Here is a 16,071-nt window from a genome sequence, read left to right on the forward strand (position 1 = left end):
CAAAGCAAATGGAGCGCACAAACATCTTCCGCTGAGTTGATAGCCTACTTGGAGGGCTCTCAACCTGTCTATCGGGACTTACGGGCATGAAACGCAGCGTCCCCAGGCAGAAGGGACGTTAGTACAAATAATGTACCGAGTATGTAAGGCACATAAATAAATACATAAGAGACATGGAAGACATATAGAGTACATGACTCAACCTGTAAGTCTGAATAATTTTGTAAATCATAAATTACTTTTAATGTCATGCATATGCTTATGAATGTCATTTCATGCATAGGTACAGGTTTCATAACATCATCAGCCTCTGAGGGCATCCCATCATATCATATCGGCCATTGTGGGCAAAATCATCATCGTATACCGGCTGATCAGGTGGTGGTGCGTATATAACGCCATAACCTTTCCCATATCCCATATACATATATATAAATACATATATACGCGTATATAACGCCTTTTGAATCATATTTACATATATACGCGTATATAACGTCATTTGAATCATATTTCAGCCACTGTGGGCAACATCATCATCATATACCAGCTGATCAGGTGGTGGTGTGTATATAACACCGTAACCTTTTCCCATATCCCATATATATATATTTACATATATACGCGTATATAACGCCATCTGGTCATGGGTCAATGCACTTGTATGAAATTCATGAAAATACATAATAATCTCAATATTCCTTCCGGATAAATTTTTCCAACTACGTACTATTCTGAGACCCATGAACAGAATATAATATATTATGACACATGGTAATTCAAAAGAATAGAAGGAATAGCCTTAACATACCTGATCTTATCCTAGTTTCTCAAGAGCTCAACTCGTTCAATATACCTCCACACAGAAGTCTTTTCAACTAAATCTTACATTCTCCCTTGATATACAACAATATATCTACGTTTGTATCATATTATCACTTGAAGATTAGGATGAAGAAGAAAATTTTGGTTTGGTGCTTCTTGTGCGGGTTGGCACCGAGGTTCAAAGAACCACTGAACGGGTGGGGGTCGAAGCTGCTTTGCACCGATCTGATAAGCCTGAGTCAACAAGAGTTAAAGATGCCTCACATCACGATAGAGAGGCCATCGAGGAGACGGTCGAGACTGGGGTAGAAACCGAGCTCGAGGCTCCCCAGGATGAAGATGATGCCTCCAAAGATCCACTTGGGGCAATAGTGACCGGGGATTCCTCCTCATTACCTCTCGTTCCGGATTCGATGATACGTCATGCCCATTGTTGCGCCCCTTTTTTCCTCGTGGAGTCTGGGTTTCAACATTCATGGGGGAACAACTCATTTGCTTTTGGGAATTGGGTATTTGAATTTAAAGAGTCGCCACCGAACGGGTTAAGGTGCGTTAAGGCACCTAGAGTAGTTAACTCGTGTAACTAGTTTGCATTACCAGAGATTAGGGCAAGGGCTCAAAATAACCTTGAGGGGAAGGTATTAGGCACCCTCGCGGTCCACAATGGTGGGTCCTGACCGAACTTAAACTATGTGAATTAGTCATTTTAAAAAGTAAATAGTTTTAACACATATTTGCAAATAAAGGTGGTTTTACAGTCTAAATACATATATGATCAAGGAAATTCAGATAATGAAAGTAAGAGAGGTTTGGACAACTTACACATGTATATGTAAAGAAAAGGAAGTTTAGATAATTTAAACACATATGGGAATTGGGAAAGGGAAGTCCTAAGTTGGTTATCCTACAGGATCAATCTGTGTAATGCCCTGTAATCCTCCTCAACTAGAGGGGCTACACGTGACATTAGTGCACAGGTCATCATATCCTTTTACTACCCATTACCCTCCCCTTAATGGTTATATAAGCGAGTTTGATTAACGACCTCTAAGCGTGCTGCTATCCGTCCCTTCCTTGTGGCTCCGGAGGAATTTAGGACCTCTAAATCTGGACAGTTCTAGACAAACCTAAGGTACTTAAAAGGCAAAAATCTTGGCGACAAACAAATAACTTGTAGGATAAACAAATAGGGAAAAGCAGTTAAAAGGCTCATGTTTACCTCCGCATGTATATAGGCAAATAAACAGCACGTCTGAAATACAGATTCAGGTAATTTTCAAAAAAGAATCCTAAGACAATATATCTATGTGATCATTAAGACACAAATCTTGCAATAAGATTTCAAAACTTAATGGCAGGGTCCAATTCAGTTTGCCTACTAATCTTAAACTTTTAAGACATAAGCAGTTTATACACAATTAAAGCGCAGTTTCCAGTTTTATATAAGGACATTAATTGCATAAGGCTTGCCTATGCGTGGGGACTATGCATAATCACAATTACAAGAACTGTTTGAATAGTTGAGATTATTCGACCTATGAGCATGCTGATCTAGGCGGTACAGGTTATAACAGGTGCTTTATTTGTATTTTAAGACATGATGCCTATGTGTGAGGCTGTTTAAACCTTTTGTAGATAGTGATCAGAATAAACATGACAACAAATGCAAATAGAGTTCCTAGAAACATAGTATCTAATGCATACAGGAGATGGCTATTTTTATTAAGGCAGGATTATTAACCTAATAGCAGGATCTCTAAGTGAAAGTACTTATGCAAAATCAAAGTTTGAATAGCGATATATTGACATGTAGTATGTTGAAGCAATAAGCGAATACCCTAAGAACAGGTTATCTAATGCACAAGTTCAGCATGCTATAAATGCAAATAGACATAGCAATCCTAGAACATGGCTTTTAACACAGATTTGCAGAATATAAAGCCTATAGCATGTTTTCTACCTAGTTTTACCCACGGTACTATACAACTACCCTCCCGTTTCATTAATTACCCTAATATCTGTTTAAAAATAATTATTACATACTAATATTGAATAAATTACATAAATACGATATAGATTAAACTATAGGGAGCCTGATGCAGGCCCAAAGCAAACCTGGGGTACCATGCCTTCAATAGTCTCAAATGCCAAAGATTTCATTGCCACATTTATGTCCAGGTGTGTCAGAGTTCCCTAAGGACCTCAGAGATACCGGGTAGTACTAACACCCATACCTTTCTCAAATAAAGGTTGATTATGTGCAGTGTGGAAGAGTCAGCCCTGATATGCCAGTGTTTAGAGAGATCTCAAGGATCTCTAAGTAGTACATACACCAGAGGGGCATGACTTAATAACCTAAGAGTAAGTGAGAGTGCTTGACATAATTTTAAAAAGGATTTGGTAAACAGTATAGAGAGGACTCTTAGGAGTGAAAAGATTTTCTGAAAACCAGAGCTAGTTTAGTGGTAAAACAACTTGAGAAAAGTATGAAAACACTTTGAAATCAGAATAGAAATCACAAAACAACCAGATTCAGAAACACTTGGCAAACAGATTACACACATGGAGAGAGGGGTTAGGGACACATAAAATACACCTTAGTGTATAGTGGAGCACATAAGCAACCGGATGCACAGAATTCTCAAGAGTTTGTAGAATTAATAAGTTAGTTACAAGGGTAGGTGATTGAGACATGGAGCAGAGATTACAACAAAGGCATGTTGAGAACGCATAAACCTTGGACATGACCAAACACACAACTAGAGTTGCCTTGAGAGACTAGATCTCATTAGTAAAGCAGAGTAGGCAAGGACTTAATAAACAGACTAGGCAAACACCACACAAACATTCATAGTTTAGAGATGATAATCACACGTAGAATAAAACATGGTAAGGCATGCTAGATAAAGTAGTAGATAGGTCATGAGACATAATAATCACAGATTGAACAGAACAAGGTTCAGACATGCTAGGTGTAACAGTAAACAGGAAATGTAGTTGGACATGCTAATGAGTAAACAAGATTGAGACATGCTATGTAAAGCAGCAGGCATGCAATTATCACATATTGAACAAGACAGGATTGGGCATGTTAAACAAAGTAGTAAACAAGAATAAGAATGGAATTCACAATTGATGAACTAGGACACATAAGGTTTAGATTTCAAAATTAATTAGGGGATACCAGCTAGGAAGAAGAACATAGAATGTAGAGCAAACGTTGTGCAATGGTTAGCCTTGGCTTTCAGCCGACCAGGCCAATGAATATCACAAGAACAAAGAGAGCTTTTAGAGTGTAAGTGTAGTGGTGAACTGATGTCCCTCTCTAGAAGTGAGAATAGAGGAGAGTATACATAGTAATCAAGAGTTAAACAGAATAAGGTAAAGAATCAATTATGTAGCCATTAGGAAAATTTACAGAATCAGTCACACGTAAAATTAGTAAAATATCCCCTAATCAAGGGGTAATCAATCAACAGAAAAGAGCAGGACAAATATTTAAGGAAAGAAATAAAGTAAGACTTAGGTATGGAGTAGGCAATTAGGGGTGAATAAATAGGAATTCAATTAAAGAAACAATTAGTAAGAATTAGCAAGTGTCACAGTTAATTCAAACAAGGCAAGAAACTAAATAAGGTTGCAAATAAAGGAATAATCAAGGCTCGGTATATAAGTTTTAACAAAACAAATCAGTAAATCAAGAATTCAAAACAACATTGATTTAAGGATAAAATATAGGTTTTCCATGAATAAATAAATAGAATGAATATAGACACATAGAATCAGTCGAGAAATCGAACCAGGAACCTTAATAGAGGCACATTAGCGTAAAATCGCAAGACACTCAAATTAAATGAAGGAGAAACCATGCGAATCAAAGCATAGAACGAAATCATGTAACAAGTAACACAGACAAGCTCAGAATCCAAACAAAAATGTCAAAAATTGGGGTTTTAGCATAAACTAGTTAGGGTTGAAGCAAACACTACGAAATCAGTCAAAAACACATAAAATAGAAGATTAAATACTTAAAGTCAGCAAAACATTTTGAACAAAGGGATTTTCAGGAAACCCTAGTTTAGGAAAATGGAAAGCCACTCGAAAATCAGAAGAATTTTGAAAAACTCATGTAAAATAAGTTCAATCCATCTTATATCTTGTACATATCTGAGAAGTTCAAAGGAAAAAATTAGGGTTTCGAGAAAACAACATAGAGATGAAGACGTAGACTTAGAAATCCATAGGTTTAAGGTGAAATAGGAAGATCTTACTTGAAATCGAACCGGAATGGCCTCAAACAGGCAAGAAAGGGTCAAAGGTGTAAGCGGACTGAACCTGGTCCCTCGAGAACCTTAAAGACGGCGGTACCAGCATAGGAGAGGCAATTAGAGTCCTAGGGGTGGTGAGAAATCACCATGAACGGCAATAGATAAGTGACGGCGGGGGAATTAGGGTTAGAGTGAGAGAGAGTTTGAGAGACGGAGAGGATAGTAACGGTGGGGAAAGGTGGAAATGAATTAGGTTAGAAAGGAGTCGTTTGGGTTTAATTATGGTAGGGAAAATGTGGACCGTTAATCAAAATGATCAACGGCCAGGATTGGCCAGGGTATTGGGTCGGGTGAATGTTGATTGGGCCTAAGGGGTTTTTGGTTTAATATTAAGGGGGTTTTGGGCTGGTATAAAAAGGGTTAAGATTGAGAACAAAAGGGGCCATTTATTAAATACCCAATCAATTGAATAAAATTTATTTTATAAAATAATTAACAATGAGAAAAATATAATTTTCATGCATAGAAGTGCTTCAAAATAATTATTCAATATTTTAAAAATATAATGGATCAATTTCTAGTAAAATAGTGCAAGGATATGTATGTGGGCTACAATTGCGAAGTTATTGCAATTGTAACCAAAAAGTGCTAATTTGGCTATTTGTGAAATAATTTGGACTTAATAGGACCACATATAGTAATATTAAATCAAGAGATGTTTTAAAATTATTTATGATGCAATTTTGTAATTATTTGTATGAATAAAAATACAGAGATAAATTAATTTTAAAAAATGTAGGAATTATGGAAAAATACCAATTGATGTTAGTGCATAGTTTTGAAGGTATATAATGCATTTTAAAAATATTATAGAAAAAATTGGGTATCAACACCCATGCCGCAGGGACTTGTCACAGAGAGGGGACCTAGGGGGAGGAATACTTTTTCGTGGCTATTTTGTCGACGAGGAAGACATCATCGGTTAGGGTGGCTTGTTCATACCAAAGAAGAGCTCGAATGAGGCTTCCTCGAGCTATACCTTGACCAATCAGTTCCCGGCTCCTAGCGTTGATCCAAAACGAAAGAGGCGTCTTATCTTCTAGATCCCGGAAGAAACAAACGTTTTTTCTGCCCCCGTTGGGATAAAAGCTATCTTCGATGCTTGGTCACTGAGGAGGACCAGCCAAAATGGATGCAGTGGATGTTGCCTCCTTGTTCAACGAGGTCCAGCATGCTCTGAACGGGGTAAGTTCAAGGGTCATTACCTTTTCATGATTTTTGTCTTGTAAATATTCCTAACATTACTTCTTTTCTTGCAGGCTTCGGTGTTGCACCGCGAGGCCTTTCTTCGAGCCCGAGAGGAACGCAAGGTCAAGGTCCAAGACCTTACTAAGAAGTGCAACACTTATCAGATTCTTAGTGAGAAGGTCCAGGTGGACTTGTTGGAGGCTCGAAACGTGCATGAAGAGATGGCCGAGAAGGTATTCCGAATTTTTCATATTAATGATGACGAGTCGGAGATAACGACTAACAATTCTATTCTGCAAGGCTTAACAGAGGCTAGAATAGATCAAAGGCTTTCAAGGGAAAAAGGATGAGGTGCGAGCTGAGGCCAAACAGTTAAGGGGTATATGGACATCCTGGCTACACAAAAAGAGACCGTTCAGGAAGAGCTGGATTCTGCCAAGTCGCAGCTTCGTTAGGCAAAGGAAAATGCCTTGGTCCAAGAGAAGAAGGTTGAGGAACTCGAAGCCAATCTAGCCAATTTGGATAAGGAACTCGAGGTTGCCAGATCTGAAGTGGTTGCGACCAATATTGAGGCCCAAGCTATTGCGGATCAATAAAAAGTCGATGTTAAAGCCACCCTCGAGTAGGCCAAGGGCATGGTTGATCATTTGAAGTGGCAGGATCGAAGGGAGGTTCTCCAGGAAATCCTTTCAACCCGGTCGGTGGGCTGGGTAGGAGGGGTAGAGAGGGTTGGTCTGTTTATTTTTTTGTAACGGTTAACCGGATCGGTCAAACCCGGTCCACGTGAATAGTGTCGTGTACCGGTTTAACCGGCCCGGACCGGACCGATACAATGGCTAATTCTATTTTTTTTAAAATTTTTTGAACTCAGTGGGGCCCACTAACCGTTGGCCACGATCACCCCTGGCAGGGATCCGTTGCCCAACGGGTTAATTGCATTAATAGCCTCTTTTTTTCTTTAAAATTTAAACTTTTCTCAATTTACAAAATTAACCTTCTCTAAAACTATAAATACCCCCCCCCTCCCTTCTTCATTTATTCACTTAACTCTCATTTCTCTCATTCTCTCATTCTCCAATTTTCAAGACTTCAAGTCTTCAATTCATCTTCTAATTTTATTTGGCTCTTTTTCTTGAATTTAATTTATCGTGTTTTATCATTCGGATTTTGAAGTTTGAACAATTGAACTTCAAAATTGAAATACTTGCTTGACGTTTGTTCGTGGTAACATCGGAATTGCCTAATCAAGTGCTCAATTTATTGTCGAATTCGGTACACTCCCTCCAACTCTTTCTGTTATTTACTATTTTAATTGCATACTTAATTTTAGCTTATACTTTAATTTTTACAATATGTTTAATGCTGCTAAAAGAGCATGTAAAAAAGTTGCTGGTAGGGGAAATAAAAAAGGAGGTAGTCCTTCAGCATCTAGTAGTAATAGTAATACCTCATTTACACATGTTTCTGAAACATCGCCTAATGATAATATAGATTATGAACAATTACAAGAAGATAATGAATTAGGAATGGAAGACGAGATACCAGCTACACCTACTAGTGCTAGAGCTGGTAGTGGTGGAGTTGCTACAAGGGGTGGTGGTCGTGGCACTAGTAGTAGACCACCTGTGGCTCCGACTACTAATCGTAGAAAAAGAAGTAAGGTTTGGAATTTTTTTGAAATAATTCAAGGTACTGACAGAGTTAGATGCAAACTTTGTAAAGATGATTTTAAACATTTGACTGGAGGAAATTTAGGCGAGACTGGGACGCTTAGTAGATATATGAGAATTGAACATCCCATCGAATGGGGCTCTGATGGTGATGGAAATCAAACAACTCTTAACCCTACTACTGGAGGACTTATGAAATATGATAAAATGAAGGATCGTTAGGAGTTAGCAAAAATGATTTCTTTGGGTTGTCTACCTTTTTCTTTTGCTTCTTCATCATATCTTATTATGTATATTCAAAGGATTTACAATCCTTTATTTAAAGGTATCCCTAGAAGTACTTGTAGAGCTGATATCTTTAGACTTTATAAATAATATCAAACATACATACATTATTTGTTTAGCCACCTTCCTTGTAGAGTTTCTCTAACTTCTGATATTGGTCATGCTGTTAATAGAAATGATCATTTGACAATTACATGTCATTGGATAGATGATACTACTTGTATTCAAAAATATATTATCGCTTTTAGATATAATGAAGATCAGAGTCATACTGCTGCTTTTATAAGTAGTACTATTTGTGAAGTTGTTGAATTATATAATCTCAAACAAAAGGTATTGTGTATGTCTTTTGATAATGCTTCTAACAATAATGCCGCAATTTCAATATTAAAACTGCATTTTTCAACCACCTCTTGATGAAATTTTTCATGTTAGGTGTGCATGTCATGTTTATAATTTAATTGTTAAAAGTGTCCTTGATTTATTTTCAACTGAGATTACTCATGTTAGAAGAGCAGTTGGTGTTATTCAAGGAAATAATAAACAATTTAGAATAAAGGAATTTAAGAATAAGTGTGTCCAGTATAACCTTAAACTCAGATTCATGCCAGACAAAATTGTTACTAGATGGAATTATACATATATATTTTTAAAATGTTGCTACAAATATAGATTCCCAATAACTGAAGTTGCTAATGCGCATTGTACTAATCCAAACCATATGTTAACAACTACTACTTGGGAGGTCATTAATGATGTTGTTAAATTTTTACATAAAATTTATACAGCTACTGTTGAGTTTTCTGGAGCATATTACCCTACTGTTACTATGGCTTTAGTACATATAGCTGAAATTTCTTTTCTTCTCTTTGAATTTAAGAAGGAAGAAAACTATAAGGATGTTGTGGAAAAAATGCAAGCAAAATTCAAAAAATATTTCATTCCAATTCCTTCGATTTACTTAATTGGTGCTGTTTTAAATCCTTCTATTAAGATGTCTGATTGTCACCAATTAATGAATGCTTTATATACTTATATGGAGATTGGACCCACTAAAACCCCAGATTTATATATTTGTATGAACAAGCTAAATGAATATTTACAACAATTATATAATTATTATGCAAATGTAATTGATGATGATGCTCGTATTGTAGGCAATGTTAATCCCACAAGTATCCTGCTCTTATGACATTGTGAACCAATAATTCGGCACTAGAATGATTTCCACAAGTGCCCTCGTGAATTTCCCATAGAACATAGTCGGTGTCTCCTGGCCCCAAACATTTCACTAATGGTCGATTGAACATTCTCCTATATAGTGTTCCATCCTCGGCCAATATGAGACGTGCGACCTTTGTGCGTAGAGTCCTTGATTGTTTAGGATCTGATGGAAGCTTCCCGTTATTTAGGTATTCGATGTACTTATTCCTCCAATCCCAGGTTAAACTTGTGGAGTTTATTTGAGCATGCCCTTTTTCGATAACTGACTTTAAAAGTTGCACGACAGTCCCCGAGCTAAGTTCATTGTCTTCGATCGACGACCCTAAATTTGCAAGGGCATCGGCCTCGCTATTTTGTTCTCGAGGTACGTGCTGCAGCGTCTATTCTTTAAATCGATGCAGAGACACTTGTAATTTGTCTAAGTACCTCTGCATTCGATCTTCTAGAAGAAAGTTCTGTTGACTTGATTTACCACAAGTTGGGAGTCACATTTGGCTTCGATGACCTCAGCTCCCAAGCTCTTAGCTAACTCGAGACCTGCAATCATGGCCTCATACTCGGCCTCATTGTTATTTAATTTAAAAGTTTTGATAGATTGATTGTATTAACTGTGGGTGCTTCAAAACGATGCCTAGCCTGAATCCTTTCACGTTCGAAGTGTCATCTGTAAAGAGGATCCACACCCCCTATGACATACCCGATTTTAATAATAGTTCCTTTTCGACCTCGAGTATGAGGACTGGCGTAAAGTCGGCCACGAAGTCTATCGAGATTTGAGACTTGATGGTCGTTCAAGGATGATACTCGATATTGTACCCACTGATCTCGACGCCCAATTTGGCCAATCGGCCTCAAGAGCTCGGGCTTGTGCAAAATGTTGCAAAGGGGGTAAGTGGTCACGACAATAATTGGGTGACATTGAAAATATGGCTATAATTCCTAGAGATTCTTATTAAAGCAAACACTAATTTCTCTAAGTGTGGGTATTGAGTCTCTGCTTCACCTAGGGTCCAACTAACATAATAAACAGTAAATTGCATACCTTTCTCTTCTCAAACTAAGACCCCACTTACCGTTATCTCCGAGACCGCTAAGTATAGGTAAAATTGCTCATCTGCCTTTGAGGTGTGAAGAAACGGCGGGCTTGACAGCTAACGTTTGAGTTCCTACAAAGCCTGTTGGCATTCTATGTGATGTTGCTCTTTTTCTTAAGCAATGAGAAGAAATGGTGAATCTTGTCTGAGGACCTCCAGAGAAATTGACCCAAGGCAGCGATGCATCTCGTTAACCTTTGTACAGCCTTGACATTATCAACAACTATGATGTCTTCGATTGCCTTGATTTTATCAGGGTTGATTTCGATTCCCCGATTTGACACCACAAAGCCGAGGAATTTTCCTGAGCCGACCCCGAATGCACATTTCTCTGGGTTAAGCTTCATGTTGTACTTTCTCAGTATGTCGAAGATCTCTTGTAAATGTTTCAAATCGTTCTCTTCTCATAGGGACTTAACTAGCATATCATCAATATAAACCTCCATTGATTTGTCTATTTGTTCTTTGAACATTTGATTTACTAGGCGTTGATAAGTAGCACCAACATTTTTTAGTCCGAAAAGCATTATATTATAGCAATAGGTTCCATATTTAGTGATAAACGAAGTCTTTTCTTGGTCATCTGGGTTCAATTGTATTTGATTATACCCGGAGTAGGCATCGATAAAACTAAGGATCTCGTGGCTTCCCGTAGCATCGATCATGCAATCGATGTTCGGTAGAGTAAAGGAATCTTTAGGGCATGCATTGTTTAGATCCTTATAGTTTACGCACATTCTAAGTTTGTTTCCCTTTTTAGGGACTACAACTACGTTTGCTAACCATTCGGGATATTTTACCTCCCAAATAGAACCTATATTGAGAAGTTTTGTTACCTTGTCCTTTATAAATGTGTGTTTTATCTGGGACTGAGGTCTTCTCTTTTGTTTCACCGCGCGGAACTTCAGATCCAAGCTCAATCGATGCGTAGTGATCTCAGGTGGGATCCCTGTCATATCTAGATGGGACCAAGCAAAACAATCCATGTTATTTAAAAGAAATTGAATGAGTTTTTCGCTGAGATTGGGAGTTAACCGCATGCCCAGGTATACCTTTTGATCGGGCAGATACTCGATCAGTACAAATTATTCTATCTTTTCGACTGTTGACTTTGTTGCATCAGAATCATTGGGGATTACGAAGGTTCGAGGTATCATATAATCATCATCCTCGAAAGTTTCCTGCTCCCCCGATCAGGCCAAGGCTTGTGACTGTAGTTGCTATTTCACTTCTTGCTTTCTCTTTGACTCTGATTCCTTTATTGATGAAAGCACCGATACTGATACTACCTCAGCGATTGCAAACATTTTTTTGGTGGCATGTGGTTCCCTGTGCACTGTTTTGATTCCTTCTGACGTTGGGAATTTCAAGACTTGGTGAAGCGTCAAGGACACTGCTCTCATGTTATGAATCTAAGGCCTTCCAAGCATCGCATTGTACCTCATATCACCTTAGATAATGTGGAACTTCGTCTCCTAGATAGTCCTAGCAACATTACTGGCAAAATGACTTCCCCTTTAGTGGTTTCACTTACCATGTTGAAGCCATTAAGTACTCGAGCGAGGGGCACGACTTGATCTTGGAGACCGAGTTGTTCTACAACTCTAGATCGAATAATGTTTGACGAGCTACCTAGATCAATCAACACACGTTTAACTTAAATTTATTCATAAGGATAGATGTTATCAGTGCATTGTTGTGAGGTTGTTCGATCCCTTCTACATCCTCGTCATTTAAAGACAAGGTTTCTTCTGGTAAGTAGTCTCGGGTTCGCTTTTCCCTTGTGATCGTCACTTTGGGGCATTTGAATGCCAGTCCTTGAGGAATATCGACCCCACCGACGATCATGTGAATTACATGTTGCGGTTCTTCCTGCTCGTTTTGTCTATTTGAATCTCTGTTTTTGAAGTGGTTCTTGGCTCGATCACATAAGAATTCTCGAAGATGACCCTCGTTGAATAAATGAGCTACCTCCCCCCTCAGCTATCTGCAATCTTCAATTTTATGTCCATGGGTACCATGGTATTTGCATATTTGATTGGGGTTCCTTTGAGCTGGATCGGTCTGTAAGGGTCTGGGCCATCTAGTATTCTTGATCCATCCAATGGCCGACACAATACCTGAGGCATCGATGCTGAAGTTGTATTTCGACAGTCGTTGTGCTTCTGTGGGCTCAACATGTTTATCGAAGCCACTTTTACTCATGATCCATTGGGAGCTTTGTCCTCGATCATTCATTCAATCATTTTGAATGGGATTTCATCCTGGGCCTGTATTTTTGCGATTTGCGTTGTATGGTTGGTACCGATATCTGTTCGATCGATGTTCTCTATCGATGTCCTTTTAAATTCTGCCGACAGGCCTGTTTGAATAAACGGAACCAGAGGGGGTTCCCAATTGATCATCCTCGACCCTAATCTTTGACTGGTATCGATTATATACATCGGCCCAGGTCACAGCTGGATATTCACTCAAATTCTGTTTTAGTTGTCGTGATGCTATCAAACTTCGCTCATTCGAACCTTGAGTGAAGGCTTGGATAGCCCAATCATCGGTGACCGTGGTTAGGTCCATGCGTTCCATCTGTAACCGAGATACGAATTCCCTTAGCATTTCATTGTCTTTTTGTCTCACTTTGAAGAGGTCCGACTTCAAAGTCGCAACCTTTATTGCTCTGGCATGTGCCTTTACGAATGAATTAGCAAGCATCGCAAAGGAATCGATGGAATTGGGCGGCAAATTGTGGTACCATATCATTGCCCCTTTTGATAAAGTCTCTCAAAACTTTTTCAATAGAACGGATTCGATTTCATCGCCTTCTAAATCATTCCCCTTTATTGCGCATGTATAAGAAGTAACGTCCTCATTAGGGTCGGTGGTCCCATTGTATTTGAGAATTTTTGGCATACGAAGTTTCTTCAGAAAGGGCTTCGGAGCCACACTTGGAGGGAAAGGCTTCTGTACAAACTTCTTCGAATACAAACCCTTTAGAATCGGGGGTGCTCCCGGTATTTGGTCAACCTGTGAGTTGTACATTTCTACCTTTTGTTCATTAACCTTGATTTTCTTTTCCTCTGATTCGATCCATTTAGTGAGCTACTCGAGAATATATTGATAATGGCAGAGTCATTTCCCGATCCATTGTCGTTCGATTTCTCTGGTACAGGTTTGACCTATGAATAACGTCTTGTGATGTATCGGCTCAATTCTGCTTGGTGCTCAATTCTAATTTTGGAGTTATACTATCACAGGATGTTGAGTCTGCAACATTTAAAATATCATTTGAACGCTAGTCTCGCCTTCTTCACCGCTCTGTGCGTTTTGATCGGATGCTCGGACATCTTTGCGGACGCTATTTTCAGGGTCGATGCCTAGGACACAAGAACTATCATTTGAGAGCACAGTGATTTCATCATTTTCCGAAGGGAGTAAGGTTGTTTCACATTGCATGATTTCTGAGGTTTGTTTTTTTAGGTCACTCACACGTTGAACAACCTTTGCCAACAAAGAAGCTCTATCTATCTGTGCAAAACGAAATATTCAGTCAAAAAGGAGAAAAAGGAAAAGAAAAATTAATGATACCTAATGAAAGAGAAATCTTGGTCGACACTAAAGTTTCCTTTCAAGAAAAAGTGAAACAACTTTCCCAATACCATGAATAATTATGAACCCTAGGCCTAGAATCCAGTGTAATAACGAATCAAAAGTTTTCATTTTTTACACTATTAATGGGAATCTGGGCTTCGACCCTGAAAATAGCATCCGCAGAGATGCTCGAGCAGCCGATCAGAATGCACAGAGCAGTGAAGAATGAGGGATTAGCCTTCGAATGATATTTGAAATGTTGCAGACTCAGCATGCTGCGATAGCACAGCTCCAAAATCATAATCGAGTACCAAGAAAAATTGAGCTAATACATCACAAGAAGTTATTCATAGGTTACTGCCTTTTTTTACTAAAGTTTTCATTTAAAATCTCACAAGTGGAGTCTAGGGAGGATAGTGTATATGCAGATCTTACCCCTACCCCGATAGGACAGAGAGGTCATTTCGGATAGACCCTCCGCTCAAGGAGACGGAAAATGAGAAGAGACAATAAATCAGTACCGTCAACAGAAATCATAGAAATAATAACAGTATCATAAAAACCAGAAAATAGATGACAAACAATAACAATAACCAGTAATCAAGATCCGGTGTTATGAAACATAGAAGAATAGCGTGGACACAACTTTAACCACTAGCCATCTAAGATCAACCCTATCAAATTAGTCGCACCCTTGGTACGAAGAAAAAAAAGCTCGACTACATCTTAGCCTACAACCATAATTCTTGACCTCCAGACCTTGGGTCATGTCCTCGAAATTCTGCACCATGTCATATCTTGCCTGATCACCTCTCCTCAATACTTCTTAGGCCGTCATCTACCTCCTGTCCTATCCTTATATTAATTTATGCAAAATAGAAGGTAAATTTATCTTATACATTTTTCACTATGAACAAAAATATAAACTAAAAAAGGAAATGAATACTCTTTTCACAAAGAAGGAAAAAGAAAAAAGAAGGGAAGAAGGCCAAATTCGTACCTTTACTTTGATAAATTGTTCACGTTTATACTTCGTTATACTTTTCGTTTAAATATGTCCCTACCGTTAGCAAAGTAGATAAAATTGTCCCTAACCCTAACAGATCTCCAAAGTAGCAATGGAACCCCTCCCCAACGTGTCAATGGGACCCCTCAATTAATTTGCCAACTGGACAAATATCAACCCAAATTTCAAAAGACCCATGCCCATTTCTTTGACCCAACTATCCAACTACCTTATGGGTCCCACCTCTCTCTCTTAATTCGAGTATTCAACCACAACTTTTCTTCTTCCCCGTTTTTTCTTTTCCAATTCTTGTTTCTTCATTCTTTTTTCTTTTTCGTTTATGGCCAGGAAATTATGGCTCGTGATAAGGTAACCAACTGAAAATTTTATCAAAAAGAAAATATTTTGAGTAGAAAAAAAAAATCAATTTGAAAAATTTAGAAGATTCCGTAATAAATTGAAATCTAAATACACATTGAATAGCATATTGTACATGGCTAAAATCAGAGAGTCCGGTTTTATAATCGTTAGGGCATTCCTTAGCCCGTCTCCAGAAGGTTCGAGGCGCGATTCGAAGTTCGACCCTGAGGGTTACCTACGCTCGACCCAGGGGCAACACAAATCGGTGAATATCATGGGCAAGAGGGAAATTCCCAAAGGCACGTGGACAAAACTGCCAACGCCTGCAAAAATAGTACGAGTCTGTACCGGACATTAAGTAGTTGTACCAACTACGTTTCTTTGTAATAAATATACATGTACCATGTTTGGATTCTCCCCTTCTATATAAAGGGGACCCTTGTCATTTATTGCACATATGATATTCTCATTGATTGTTCGTCATTTATTACTCATCATTGATCATA

Source organism: Nicotiana tabacum, chromosome 5 (genome assembly GCF_000715075.1).
Source record: "Nicotiana tabacum cultivar K326 chromosome 5, ASM71507v2, whole genome shotgun sequence".
In the NCBI taxonomy this organism is placed as follows: domain Eukaryota; kingdom Viridiplantae; phylum Streptophyta; class Magnoliopsida; order Solanales; family Solanaceae; genus Nicotiana; species Nicotiana tabacum.